Here is a 13,831-nt window from a genome sequence, read left to right on the forward strand (position 1 = left end):
TAACTGCTAGGATTTCATCTCGTTAAGTTTAAAACAGTCTACATTGACTGACAATTTCAAATAAAACGTATGTTTTAAAATAGCATGTAAGGCAACAGCACTATTGTAAAACGGTCTACACTGATTGACGACAAATAAATAAAATAAAATATTCATTTCATGCCGCATTTAGTCTTTAATTTAAATTATTACTGTTATCAAAGTATATAAATTACTACAAATGTACATTTCATATACCACGTGCTCTTGCCATAAAGTGCGCGCCTCTTGGGTTTTATCCTGATTTTGGAGTATAATATCAAGCGATTTGCTCAACTTTTTTTTTTAGTTCTCAGTGATTTTTTTCTAAACCTTAAAATTCCTAATCATATTCATACACGCATAGAAAATTAATTACAGGGCTGTTACGACAACGCAGATTTCGCGGTTTTCGCGGATCGAACTTTATAGCGCGTATTTGGCGCGATTTTCAGTTAAAGCTCGCGCGGATATGGCGTGGATTTAATTTCAAATTTCTCGTAACAACCCTGAATTTATGATTTTTTGCAAAAACATCAGCTTTATAGTTTTCTACTTGGGGAAACCACACAGGGTAGGCGTTCCATTTATGGCAATACGTTACTTACCTTAGTGATTAATTTATTATAGAGAATCAATAATAACAATGATTTTGAAAAATTCTTTCTGACATAAATTTGAGTCATTTCAGACGCGAAATATAGCTCGATCAAACGTACTTTTCGTCGAGCAGCAAACTTCTCAGTCTCGGGGTACGTAATTACATGATAAGTCAAAGATGGATTCCGTCACGTGTAAAATTATTTATTTCTAAGTGTGTGTACCATACCATCACTCCACATTTGAGGATCATTTCCAGTTGACTTACACACTTTACTGCCAGATTCTTCTTCTTCATCTTCTTCTTTCTTCTTCCTCGCTTTTCAAGCTTATTGCGTATGGCATATTAGCTTTTTGCGTGCTCTCAACATAGTGTTCTAGATGCACTTCCACAGTTATTAATTGAGAGCTTTCGATGCCTGTACCATTTTTGCATTAGTATAATTGTGTGGCAAGTCCAATCATACTTCTATGCCCAGGGAAGTCGAGAAATTTTCCAACCCGAAAAATTCCTAGACCGGACCGGGAATCGAACCCAGCCACCTCCAGCATGGTCTTGCTTTGTAGCTGTGCCTTTACCGACTGAGCTAAGGGAGGTCTGTCAGATTTATAATTATTATTAGCTGACCCGTAATTGTGGGATGGCTTTAAAATGGGTGTGTAATGGATTAAAATATCGTAAAGATAAATGGTTTATTTTTTAATACATCAAGCGTGCCATTTTGTTGAAGTATACTTTCAGCGTTGAAAAATGATTCCTCTAGTTTTGCTATTGAAGACAATTTACCAACAAATATCATCGCAAATTTGCACTTGGTCACGTTTAAAAAAAGTTATTGAATACTTTCGATTTTTACTGAATATTATAAACCGGTAATTTTTCCATATTTAAACCTAGAAAAACCCTGGAATTTCAAAATTAAAATTCACCGGCCACCCTGTGAAAAAATGAGCTGCGGAATCAATTAAGTGTCGGGTTACTTTCAACCTCGCTCTCAGCCACAATTTTACATGTTATTAATATCGCAAAAAGGAGCTCGTTGACTCAATTTCACTTAGGATATTTTGTTCAGATATCACGGGTGATTTTGAGAGCGTTTGTTGCGAAAAAAAAATCGGTTTGCTGCTGTTCATGCCACAATTCCACTGATAGTTAGGATCGACCCAGTGTCAAAACTTAACCTACCCAAAGATGGGTAAACTAAGTGATGAGTTTCAAGTTGACAAATGAAGCAAATCGACCTGAATTGTGACGATGGTGTTCATTTGCCAATATGTAACAAGTTTTGGGCAGGTTTAGTTTTGACGGAACTGAGTAAATCCTACCAATTTTTGGGTAGTTTGGAAATAGCATGTAGTCATCTTGATAGATTTTAAGGCTGTGTTCCATTTGGTGAATTTTCACTTAAATTTGACACTTCGAAAATAAATTAAGATGTTCGAAAATCCCTCTGTTGTTGATCGTCCGATTTTCGAGAAGGTGTGCGTCAAAATTGATTCCTTGTCTGTCAGAAATAAGTCTGGTACAATAGCAGGTTTATTTGAAAAATTTCCATCTGTCAAATTTAAGTAAAAATTCGCCAAATGGAACACAGCCTAAGAAGGCTCGGATAAACACAGTACAAACTGTGTTTCTTGAACCCAGTTTTCAGCTATAAATAATATATTTCCAGAGTGATTTGAGACTTGGACGTATTTGCTTTTGTAAACAAACACGTCAATCGCCGATTTATCACGAATACAATCTCAATCTCGTAAACAAATTATACCAAATGTTAGTGGAATCATTCCTCACCTGATGGTGAGTTATTAGTTTTCGAGATTGAGCTTTTATTCGCAAGAAATTTGCGGTTGACGTGTTTGTTTACATAAGCAATTACGCTCAAATCTCTAATCACGCTGGATTTATGCCTAACGTCCATTAATCCTACAAAGGTTTGAGCTGGACGATTTATCTTTAAGATAATTGTGTAAAATATCTTAACCAGATTAGTAAACAAAATCGATCTGGATTATAATTACGGATATAAATTCTCTCTACAGTTTACAGTTGCTTCACAGCGATATAATTGTGAAAAAGCTTAGGCGTCCACCTCTTTGTTCACCTCTTCAAATATTCACAAGCATTCCCATACATAAGTGCATAACTTAAGCTATCGAATGAGTTCAAAAAAATGGTTTTCATGGAACCTCGATCAAATCTAGACCAACAATTGAAATAGGCGGAACAACCAAACGTAAACAATGGCTTTAAACACAAAATTCTCGAGAATCAAAACACTCCCACGTAGGATAAAGGAAGTTTGCTCTATCAAATGACGTTGTTAGATTGCTTGGATGCGCTTTGATTCTCGAGGAATTTGCGTTTAAAGCCATGTTTACGTTTGGTTGTTCCGCCTATTTCAATTGTTGGTCTAGAAATAGAGGCCGGTTTCAGAAAAAAATGGCTCACATAGAAAAACTGCAAAATAAATAAATTAAAAAAAGCAGATAGCTTTAACTGGAAAAACGTGACTACATTTTCGGTGATCTTTTTGGTAGACTGTAATAATGCAGTAGATAACCCATCAACCCATCGGGTCTGCTACCCTCGAGATAACAAGTTTCGCTAATTTATTGTCCTAGAGAGCGTGCGTGTTCATAATTCTGGTCCGTGATAGGATATATATATATATATATATATCTTGTCTACGATGATAACCGTACGCAATAAACCTATATACAGACGTCCTCCATAATGATAAGAAGTGTTAAGCAAAATACAAAAAATAATAATATGGAAAACACCACCCAAATGGAGATAGCGTTGGTAATGCAGGTAAACAATGAAAAGGTTGCCAATTTGTTTGTCACGGGTGACTGATAAAGCACGAGACTCGAAAAAAAGGGGTTTGCACTTAAAATAAAAAAAAAAGAAGAAAACACGAGCACGTCTAAAACGAAAGTATTTTTGTCAGACTTTGAACCGTGGACAACGAAGATAATAATTAATGGATGTGTCATCATGATTGGATAGGATTGGAATAGGCGGGGTGAAACAAGACTGGAACGACTCAAAACTGTGACACACCAATGGGCTTCGAATGATTTATTGTCTGCGAAGGCACGTGCTGGGGCAGAAATGATAACAATGATATTGGTAAAGAATTGGAGAAACTTTCATGCATCCAGGTCTTATCGGATTAACAAAGTAAATTGATGTCTGTTCAAATCTAATCAATTCTAAATAATCATCAAATCTATCTCAGGTCAAAGGTTAATTCACTTATGTGCAATATGTGCCTTTCTCCCGTGTATTTTTTTTTCACTAAACAGATAAGTAAATTGATAATTTTTTGATAGCAATTCATCAGAAACATAATCTATTTCCATTCCAAAATTAAAATGGAATTTGATATATAAGTTGACTAAATTGCACTTTTCCCTTAGTCCTTCCCCTTGGACATCATGCACACCAATCGCCATTGCATCAGCAACACGAACACAACACATTTGCAAAAACGTATTCAATCAAATTAAATTATAGCGGTATACACGATGTTTTACCTTAATAAATGCGATCACCGGTCCACAATAATACAACCGAAAAACTCACTCGAGAACAAAACGTACCGTAAGTGGGGGTGACAATGGGCCAAAAAATCAAAATTTGTCGTTCCCTACCTTATAACATTCACATTTTAGCAAGGAAAACAATTTTAATGATTTATTTACGACTGTCATGAAAATGGTTGTTTGAAATTGATATCTAATTTTACTAAAATTTAATAGAAAATAGACCAATGAAAAATCTTATGCGGGGTGACATTGGGCCAAAACATAAAGTCGGTTAAAATATCTTAAAAATGGAACGTAGCTATTAAGAATACACTTGGTTCTGATCACAATGTACGCGTGTAACCCTCATCTATCCACATACAAGTGTATTCAAACTTTTGTTTGCTTGTGGACATTTTTAAAAACGTATTTTTTGAAACTACTTTATTTACGACATTTGACTTTACAGCACTATTTAAATTAAAGATATCTACACTTTACTCCAAGAGTTCAAGGAACATATTCTAGTTATCATTTTCTGTATATTCAAGATATCGGCATCAATAAACATTTTTCAATTTTCGCCCAACCTCGTCTTACGGTATGCGAAAAACTAATATTATCAAATTATCACGCTTGAGACTGCATACTTAAAATCTTCGCGTACATCGTACGGGTTAGGCAAAAAAGCATGCGTTTGACTTGCACTGTCACCTTAATAGCCCTTTGCTCATTTTCAACTTCCATTCATTTTTCAAACTGCCGTACTCTAACGGAACTATCTACCTACCCTCTTCTAAGACCATTATCTAGCTAATAAATTATTACACTAAAGCTTCATGTTAGATAGCATTTCCAACCAACTCTGAAAATCGTAAACTTCGCGTATGAAGTAACATAAAAACACTTTGAATCAAATTATTTCTTCATTTGAAACCAAAGTTTTTGCAACTTTGGAAGTATCTGTTGAAACAAAACTTAGACAACTTACGTGTATAGCCTCCTATTTGCCATTCCAATGCGCAGGTCAGCAAAAGAATTTTCTCAAGGGTGACCTTCCGTGAAACCCGTCATAGGTCTAAATTCTTCATTATTGGTGATTTTATTGCAAACCACCGCTCATGGAATAATGCTCAAAGCAATTCCAATAGTAATATTCGGTATGATGATTGTTCTGTAGATTATGACACTATTCAATATCCAAACAGCCCAACTTGCTTTGCTTCAGCAAGAAATCCCTCAACTATTGATTTGGTCTCAACAGATTAATGTCAACCTTGTAGCCAATCGGTTACCTTCAGTTCTGATCACCTTCCAGTAACAACAGCACTACTTTCAATTACCATATAGCTGATTGGGAGCAATATCAAACATTTATGGAATTTCGATCCAAATATTCCTTAGCAAACAAAAGATGATGTTTATTATGCTCTTGAATCTCCGACTACTTCTATAGATGAAGCAAGCGCTGCTTCAGTACCAAAATGCGTACCAATTATAATAGAAGACGATCTTCAGCTCTTAATCCGTCTGAAAAATGTCCATAGGAGACAATATCAAAGAGCACGCGATCCTGCCATGAAAGCTATTTAGTGGGATTTGCAAAAACAAATTAAAAATTCGCTGCCCTGAGAAACAAATCTTATGAAAATAATTATTCAAAATTAGACTCGAGTTCCAAACTCTTTTGGAAGCTTACAAAAGTTTTGAAAAACCTTGAAAGCCTATTCCTGCGCTTAAAGAAGGTGGTAAAATTTTGACCAGAAATTCGGAAAAGCTCAGAAACTTCCTAAGCAATTCTTCTTCTTCTTTATTCTTCTTACTCGCATTTCAAGCTTATTGCGTATGGAATATTAGCTTATTGCGTGCTCTCAACTTAGTGTTCTAGATGCACTTCCACAGTTATTAATTGAGAGCTTTCGATGCCTGTACCATTTTTTGCATTTGTATAATTGTGTGGCAAGTACAATCAATACTCTATTGCCCAGGGAAGTCGAGAAATTTTCCAACCCGAAAAATTCCTAGAACAGACCGGGAATCGAACCCAGCCACCTCCAGCATGGTCTTGCTTTGTAGCTGTGCCTTTACCGACTGAGCTAAGGGAGGTCCTAAGCAATTCTAGAGTTCCCATAAGTTCAGTTTGGGTCTTACTAGTCCTATTGAGAATCGGGTTGCTCGGGATTGTCTGAATATTTTCTCTTGGGAAAATATGTTTGATGATTACCGCAGGGCTGATTTGGACGAAGTAAGATCTACAACTGAAAAGTTTCATAATATGAAAGCTCCAGGTGATGGAATTTTCTATATCCTCACAAAAAACTCATATAGAGTACCTCGTACAGGGTGCCCAGCGAACCGTGAAAACCGGGAATTTGAATAATAACCGGGAAAATCGGGAAAAACCCGCGAATTCAACGAGAGAACCGGGAAAAATAAATTTACCTTACCATAGGAACAAATGTTTACACCAGAATTTCAGAATAAACCATTCAAACAGAGTGATTCTTTACCAAATGAATATCTTGCTCTATTTGCTGAATTTTTTTTTTCAGTTTCCCGTCTTATTGTTTGTAGAATTAATCACTCAGCAATATTTCAAATTGATTTTTGTCGTTTCGATTTCAGATGTAAAATGAATGGGCCTTAAAAGAAAATATTGATGATGCTGGACTTGGGAAACACATATTTGTAAAAACCGAATCTGAACTATTCTTTTCCGGGGTTTTAATTTTTCGTTATTCAAAATTCTGCTCTGAATTAACATGGGATTCTGCTGAAATTAACCAGAAAACACTCCGCGTAATATTTACCGTTGAATTATTTTTGGAACTTCCTTGGAACCCCTTCTAAAAATTTGATTGGAATCCTTGTTGGAATTCCCTTGAACCTATTCGGAGAAGATTTTTTTGAAATTTTCTTTTAACTCTATTCAAAGCAGCAGAAATCTGTCAAAATTTTATTTAGAAACCCCTTAGAGTATTTTAATGAATTTCTTTCTAATTATCAGCATTTTTTCATTTTTTTTTTGAAGCTCTGTAAGAACCTTTGCACTAGGGTTTAATTATCCCCAGAACACTATTAGAAATCTGTTTCTTGTTGAATTCTCATCATAATTCTCTTGGAATTCTTCTTCAAATTTATCTGTCATTTTCCTCACGATTCCCATACAAATCTCCTCAGAATCACGTAAGAATTTTCCTCAATTTTTTTTTATTTTTTTTTCAAAACTCCTTTTTTATTTCTTCTAAAATTACCTAAGAATTTAATTTAGAACTTGTATTCTTCTCCACAAAAATCCCTCCAAATTCTTCTAATAATTTCTATGGACTTTATTTCAGAATATTGCTGGAGTTCTGCTCAGATCTTCTCCTTTGAAAATTATATTGGAGTTCTCCTATTTGTTAGAAATTATTATATTGAATACTTTTAAATTTTACTAAAAATTCAAAAAAAAAGTCACTTTTTTTCACCAAATAGTCACTAAAGTCACTATTTTCTAAAATGTAATCACTACAGTCACTTTTTACGACTAATACAATAAATGCCCAAACGCAATGCTAGTGGAAGTGGAACGGCAGTGGCAGCGGAATAGCCCGATATGAGTAAGCCTGCTTGTCAGGTAGGAAACTAGATAAAACCAAATTTACTCTGGTTAGACATCTTGGATTCATTTGTGACAACTGTTCAATATTGTTATAAAGGGAAGTCATTAATTTTCAAAAATTCAAGAGCAATTTTTTAGTCTAAAACTAAAATTCCATTCATGAAAATATGGTCATTGCATTCTACTTGCCTACCATAGTGGACACATTTTCATTGACAGAATTTCGGCTTAAACGAAAAAACTGCTTTTGAATTTCCAAAAATGTATGACGTCCGCTTTCCCTTAAGAATTTGCTAACACTTTTAAATTTTAAATTTTACTTAATATTCCAGATGTCGGCAAGATTCTATAGATTGTTCTGTAATTTGTTATAACCCTTCCAAATCTCAGAACCTTGACAGTTATGACTCTACGACCCATAAATATTTTTTTTACAAATCTGTGATCTTGAAAAATTCTCAAAATCTCACATTTTATTAATTTTTTCTCCAAATCTTGCATCACGAAGATTTTTATTTATCACAAATTTTGAAGAAAAGTTCTAGTTCCAGACTCTACACACCTGACAAACCCTTAGGAATCTTGTTAAATCACATTTTGTTTTATCGTTTCAATAAATTCCTTTCAGTGAAGAACCTTTCAGTAATATTCTGCAAGTATTAGTCTATTGGACGTGGGTTTTAAATTACATGAACCATGCTTAGTTTCACGTTGAGCGAGTTCCAACGTCAGTAGGTTTCACGTATTTTTTCGTGTTTAATTTTGTACATCAGCGCGAGTACTGAAAGGTTAATATTTGTGTTAGTACAGACAACGGAGTGAAGACACATTTTCTTTATCCGATATACTTAACACAAATAACCTCCAATATTTTTAAAATGCGTACAATTTCGTTTTTTCTTGAACATTAACAACCGGGAATTTTTAAAGATTTGAACAGGGAATTTCCAAATGAGAATTCATTGGCCACCCTGCTCATATTTCTTAGTACAAGTATTTAACAGATGTTTCCATTTGGCATACTTTCCTGATAAATGAAAAATGTAAAAGTTGTCCCAATTTTGAAGCCGGATAAAAATCCAGCTGAAGCTTTTAGCTACCGTCCAATACGTTTGCTTTCTTCAATAAGTAAACTTTTTGAAAAGAAAATTTTAAATAGGATGATGCTTCACATCAATACGAACTCGATTTTTGCAGATGAGCAGTTTAGATTTCACCATTGGCATTCAACTACTCATCAACTCTTAAGAGTTATCAATTTAATTCGTTCAAACAAATCTTAAGGCCACTCAACTGGAGTTGCTCTTTTAGACATAGAAAAAGCATTCGACAGTGTTTGGCAAGAAGGTTTGATTGCTAAATTGAAAATAGTTTAATTTTGCACTCTATATAATTAAATTAGTTCAAATTATTTAACTCAGATAGCTAAAATGACAGAACTCTGCAGGTAAGTTATCAAAATTCCAAATCTGAACGACTGCCTGTTATAGCAGAAGTTCCTCAGGGTAGCATTCTTGGGCCTATATTGTATAACATTTTTACTTCGGACCTCCCTGATTTGCCTCAGGGTTGCCACAAATCTTTGTTCGCTGATGACACAAGCATTTCCGCTAAGTCTTCGTTTTATTTGCAGTATACTGTAGAAAAGTTAAGATATTATCTCTTCTTATTTAGAAAAATTGAAGATTTCTCCCAACGCTTCAAATAATATTTCCACATAAGCCTAGAGCTTCCTTTTTGAAACCTAGTAGAAGTCACATAGTCACTATGAACGAAGTTCTAATTGCCTGGTCAAACCAAGTGAAATATCTTGGGTTGGTACTTGATCAGAAATTAACTTTTAAAGATCACATTGAGGGCATTCAAGTCAGATGTAACAAATGTATCAAATGTTTTTATCCTCTTATAAACAGGAAATCCAAACTTTACCTGACGAATAAACATCGAATATTTAAACAAGTTTTTAGACGACCATGCTTTACGCTGTGCCAATATGCTCCATTTGTTGCACTATTACGAAAAAAAGTACTAAGATTCAGATTCAGAAAAAAGTTCTGAAGAGGATTTTGAAGTTGCAAACAAAGACAATGATTTTTTTTATTAGAATACTAATATCTAATCGGATTGCTTCATCTATATCCTCGATATTTAAAATTGACTGTCCTTAAATTGTCAAAATTTGTCTAAATCTTTGAATTTGAACATTTTTCTCTATGCCTCAATTTTGGGATCTAATCACCAATGTGTGACTTGGATCCATTATTAGCTTAGTAACTTATAATGACTATAAAAAAAGTGTTTGAATTCTTTTGCTATAATTTTCCGAGTAAAGAGTCCTACTACTACCTGAGCGAGACATATCCTGTTACGAAGCTACTTGAAGATATAGAAACAGATTCATGCTTACAAAAAAATTAAAGGGTTGTGTCCTAGACACGACCGCAGTTTGACGTAGAACCTATCTATTTATCTCTATCTTTGATGCATTATATATGCATTTAGATTAACATCCGACGTCCCTCATTTTTTACATATTTTGTAGAAAAAATACATCCAAAGTCCCTCCTTTTTTACATATTCTGCACAAAACATACTTTCTAAGCCTCGCAACTGACAGGATTTCCCGTCATTCTATTATGATGACTGGAGGCGAAGCAGAACGTTTCTTTTGTGCAGAATATGGAATAAAAAGGATGGCCTTTTATGTTAATATAATTAACTTTTTAATTAAATAAGGTACTAGTTATGTTTTACAGTCAGTTGTGTGTAATTCACCAACATAATATGATCGAATATGTCTTTCAAGCATTTTTTTTCAAATTTAAAAGTTTTGGTGCGGGAAGAAATTAAGTTTTTACTAATAATTGTGGTTTGTTTAAAATTTATTTCCCGGAAAAAAAGTGATCGTCAAAGTCCATGTCTTTTCCGGGGTATTGTTGGGGGGGAGAGATTGTTGTGAAGGGGGAGGGGGTTTACATACATTGCTTTTCCTCATTCCTCATTGTATCGCATTCCTCATTGTGGTCACGCCGTGATCCACCTTTAGCCGCTGACTTGATCCTGCTTGCTGCAGGACCAAGTGCTATGCCGTCCGAAGCGACAATGAGCAAAAGCATTGCCATTTAAATGATCTTTATTTCTTGTGATTGTGTGGTTTACATGTATGAATTTGTTAAGTGACACAGATGCGTCTTTTCAACTTTGGTACATTTGAGATTTTAATTATTATTTACAGTTCCTAGTCCTATCAGGCCTATTTTAAAGTATGACCACCTTGGTGGGATTGGTTTGATTTGAATTGGAAAAAGGAGACTACTTATAACTACTATTTACAACTACAACTAACCTACAACTACTATATACACCTAACCTACTATATACAAATTGCTTATCAAAGCATGTTCTGATAAATTACATTTTTGTGTAAATTTAGTCTTAATTTCGTTAATTTTGGAATCTATTTTGGCAATGCCTGCCTCTTCATGTAAATTTGTTATTCTAGTGTCGAAAGGACGATCAAGAACCATCCTCAGCACTCTATTCTGAGCTACCTGAATTTTGTTCCTGTGAGTCTGTGCACATGATTCCCACACCGGAGCTGCGTAGAGGATCGCAGGTGCTACGATTTGTTTGTAGACGGCCAGTTTGTTCACCCTTGAGAGGCGGGATCTGCGGCAAATCAGCGGATACAGACTCCTAACCAAGGCGGAACACTTGACTACGGTTTTCTCCACATGCGAGCGGAATAGGAGCTTTTCGTCAAACAACATCCCGAGATAGGTTACTTCGGCGGACCACTCAACCCTTGTGCCATCCATGATTACAGTACAAGAGGGAGTCGGTTTTAGTTTGGGTGATTGCCGATGGAGGAACATGATTGTTTGTGTTTTGGAAGCATTGATTTTGATTTTCCACGTGGTGGCATAATCAGCAAAGGCGTTAAGGCATCGTTGAAGTTTGTTCGTTATTTCGCGAGGCATCCTTCCTTTGACGGCTATTGCGGTATCATCTGCGAACAGGAAAAACACGCAACCGTCTCCAAGGGGAGGAATGTCGGAAGTGTAAATGCTGTAAAGCAAGGGTCCCAGCAGACTGCCTTGCGGGACTCCTGCTGGGATGGAAAACGTGTCGGAAAGACAACCATTCAACGATACCTTAAACGACCTTTGCTGTAGGTAGCTACGGGTGATTTTAACCAGATGTAATGGAAAGTTGAAGTTACAAACCTTGTATACAAGCCCATTGTGCCAGACATTATCAAACGCTTTCTCAACGTCTAACAATGCCATGGCTGTGGACTTGGATACAGCTTTGTTACTTCGGATGTTATTCATCACCCGCACTAGCTGGTGATTGGTGGAGTGCCCCTTTCTGAACCCAAACTGTTCCGGAAGGAGAATGTTATTTTCCTCGACAAACTTGAGCAAACAATTGAGAATGAGTTTCTCGAACAATTTGCTCAGCGCTGAAAGGAGGCTGATTGGTCTGTAGCTTGAAGCTAGCGTTGGGTCCTTCCCGGGTTTGCGGATAGGTATGATTTTCGCTGTCTTCCAGATACTTGGAAAGTAGTGCAGTTCCAAGCATCTGTTGAAGACAGCAGCCAGCAGAGAGTGAACCTTCATGCTGAGATTTTTCAACACTAGGTTGAATATTCCGTCAAACCCGGGGGCCTTCATGTTTTTGGTGCATTTCAGCGCTGAGCAAATCTGTTCCACTGTGATTCTATCCTCCGGAGGGATGGCACAAGGGGAGGAATCAAGGTTGAGTACGCATTGCTCAACCTGAACTTCGAGCGGACTTTGGATGTTGGAGCCAAGCAGGTGCGATTTGGCAATATGCTCACCAATCGCATTTGCTTTCTCCTGAGGGGTGATTATGAGCCGATCGTCATCATTTTCATCTTTTAGTGGCGGAATGGGTTTAGGGTGCGTCTTTAAGACCTTGGCAACTTTCCAGAATGGTCTGGAGCGGTCGTCCAGATTCTGGACAAGCCGCCCGAAACTTTCGTTCCGGAGTGAGACCATTCTGGAAGCAATCTCCTTGTTCAGATTGGCCATTTCACGTTTCCTCGCTAGATCTCCAGTCCTCTGAAACTGGCGTCTACGAACATTTCTCAGGCGAATTAAGAGTTGGGTGTGGGAATCAATAGCAATAAACTTACCCCTCACAGGAACTCGTCGGACGCACGCCTCGTCAGCCACGGTTATGGCTTGGTGGAGTACTTCCAACGCTCGGTCGATGTCCTCCACGGAGTCAAGCGGCGGGTTGTCGATGATGTGCCTGTCTACCACGCGTCCAAACTGGGCCCAGTTTACGCGATGGTAGTCCTTGCGCAGGCTTGGAGCAGCAGCTACGTTGTATCCCAGTTCAGCCACCACCGGTTGATGGTCGGAGCTGAGTTCGTTTAAGGCTACCGGCTTGGACAAGCCGGTATTTGAAAGAAACAGGTCTAGCGTCGATGGGTTGCCTGCCGGTGAGATGAATGTTGGCTCGTCCGAGAACCAAACGGAGTACAGCCCATGCTGCGAATGGTCGAACAGCAGACGACCGTTCTGGTTCTGCTGGTAGTTCCGCCATGCCTCATGACGAGCATTCAGATCTCCTCCAACAACGAAGCGGGAACCGGTACGGGTGATGGTGGACAGGTCCTTCTTAAATTTAGCCGCTAGTCCACTGCTGGCGGCACACTGTCGAGGGCAGTAGACGGCGATGAACTGGACGTATCCAGTCGACGACTCCACCTCCACACCAAGGGCCTCGATGATAGAGGTGCGAATATGGGACAGAGTGTGGTATTTTATTCCTTTCTTGACGACGACCGCAACACCACCCCCCCTGGAGCTGGTGCGATCAAGCCGGATAATGTTGTGGTCAGGCAACCAGAAGCTGTCGCCGGACTTTAGATGGGTCTCGGTTAGAAGGCCCACGTCGATGCTGTGCTTGCGGAGGAAGTCGGCAAGCTCAATCTCTTTTGCTCTTACAGAGCAAGCATTCCAGGTGACGATAGTTAGCGGTTTAGACGCCATACTGGATGATGAACTTACCGAGCACCTGGATCTGTTCGGGCTTATT

General features: G+C 37.4%; 1 protein-coding gene across 2 annotated transcripts in view; it reads left to right on the forward strand.

Annotated features, from left to right (window-relative positions):
• The window catches only part of Ret (Ret oncogene), a 149,855-nt gene that overhangs the window by 8,932 nt on the left and 127,092 nt on the right, over window positions 1-13,831 (forward strand). The window lies entirely within an intron of this gene.

Source organism: Ochlerotatus camptorhynchus, unplaced genomic scaffold (genome assembly GCF_037179485.1).
Source record: "Ochlerotatus camptorhynchus isolate MF236.1 unplaced genomic scaffold, CSIRO-AGI_Acam_v1.1 ptg000088l, whole genome shotgun sequence".
Lineage (NCBI taxonomy): Eukaryota > Metazoa > Arthropoda > Insecta > Diptera > Culicidae > Ochlerotatus > Ochlerotatus camptorhynchus.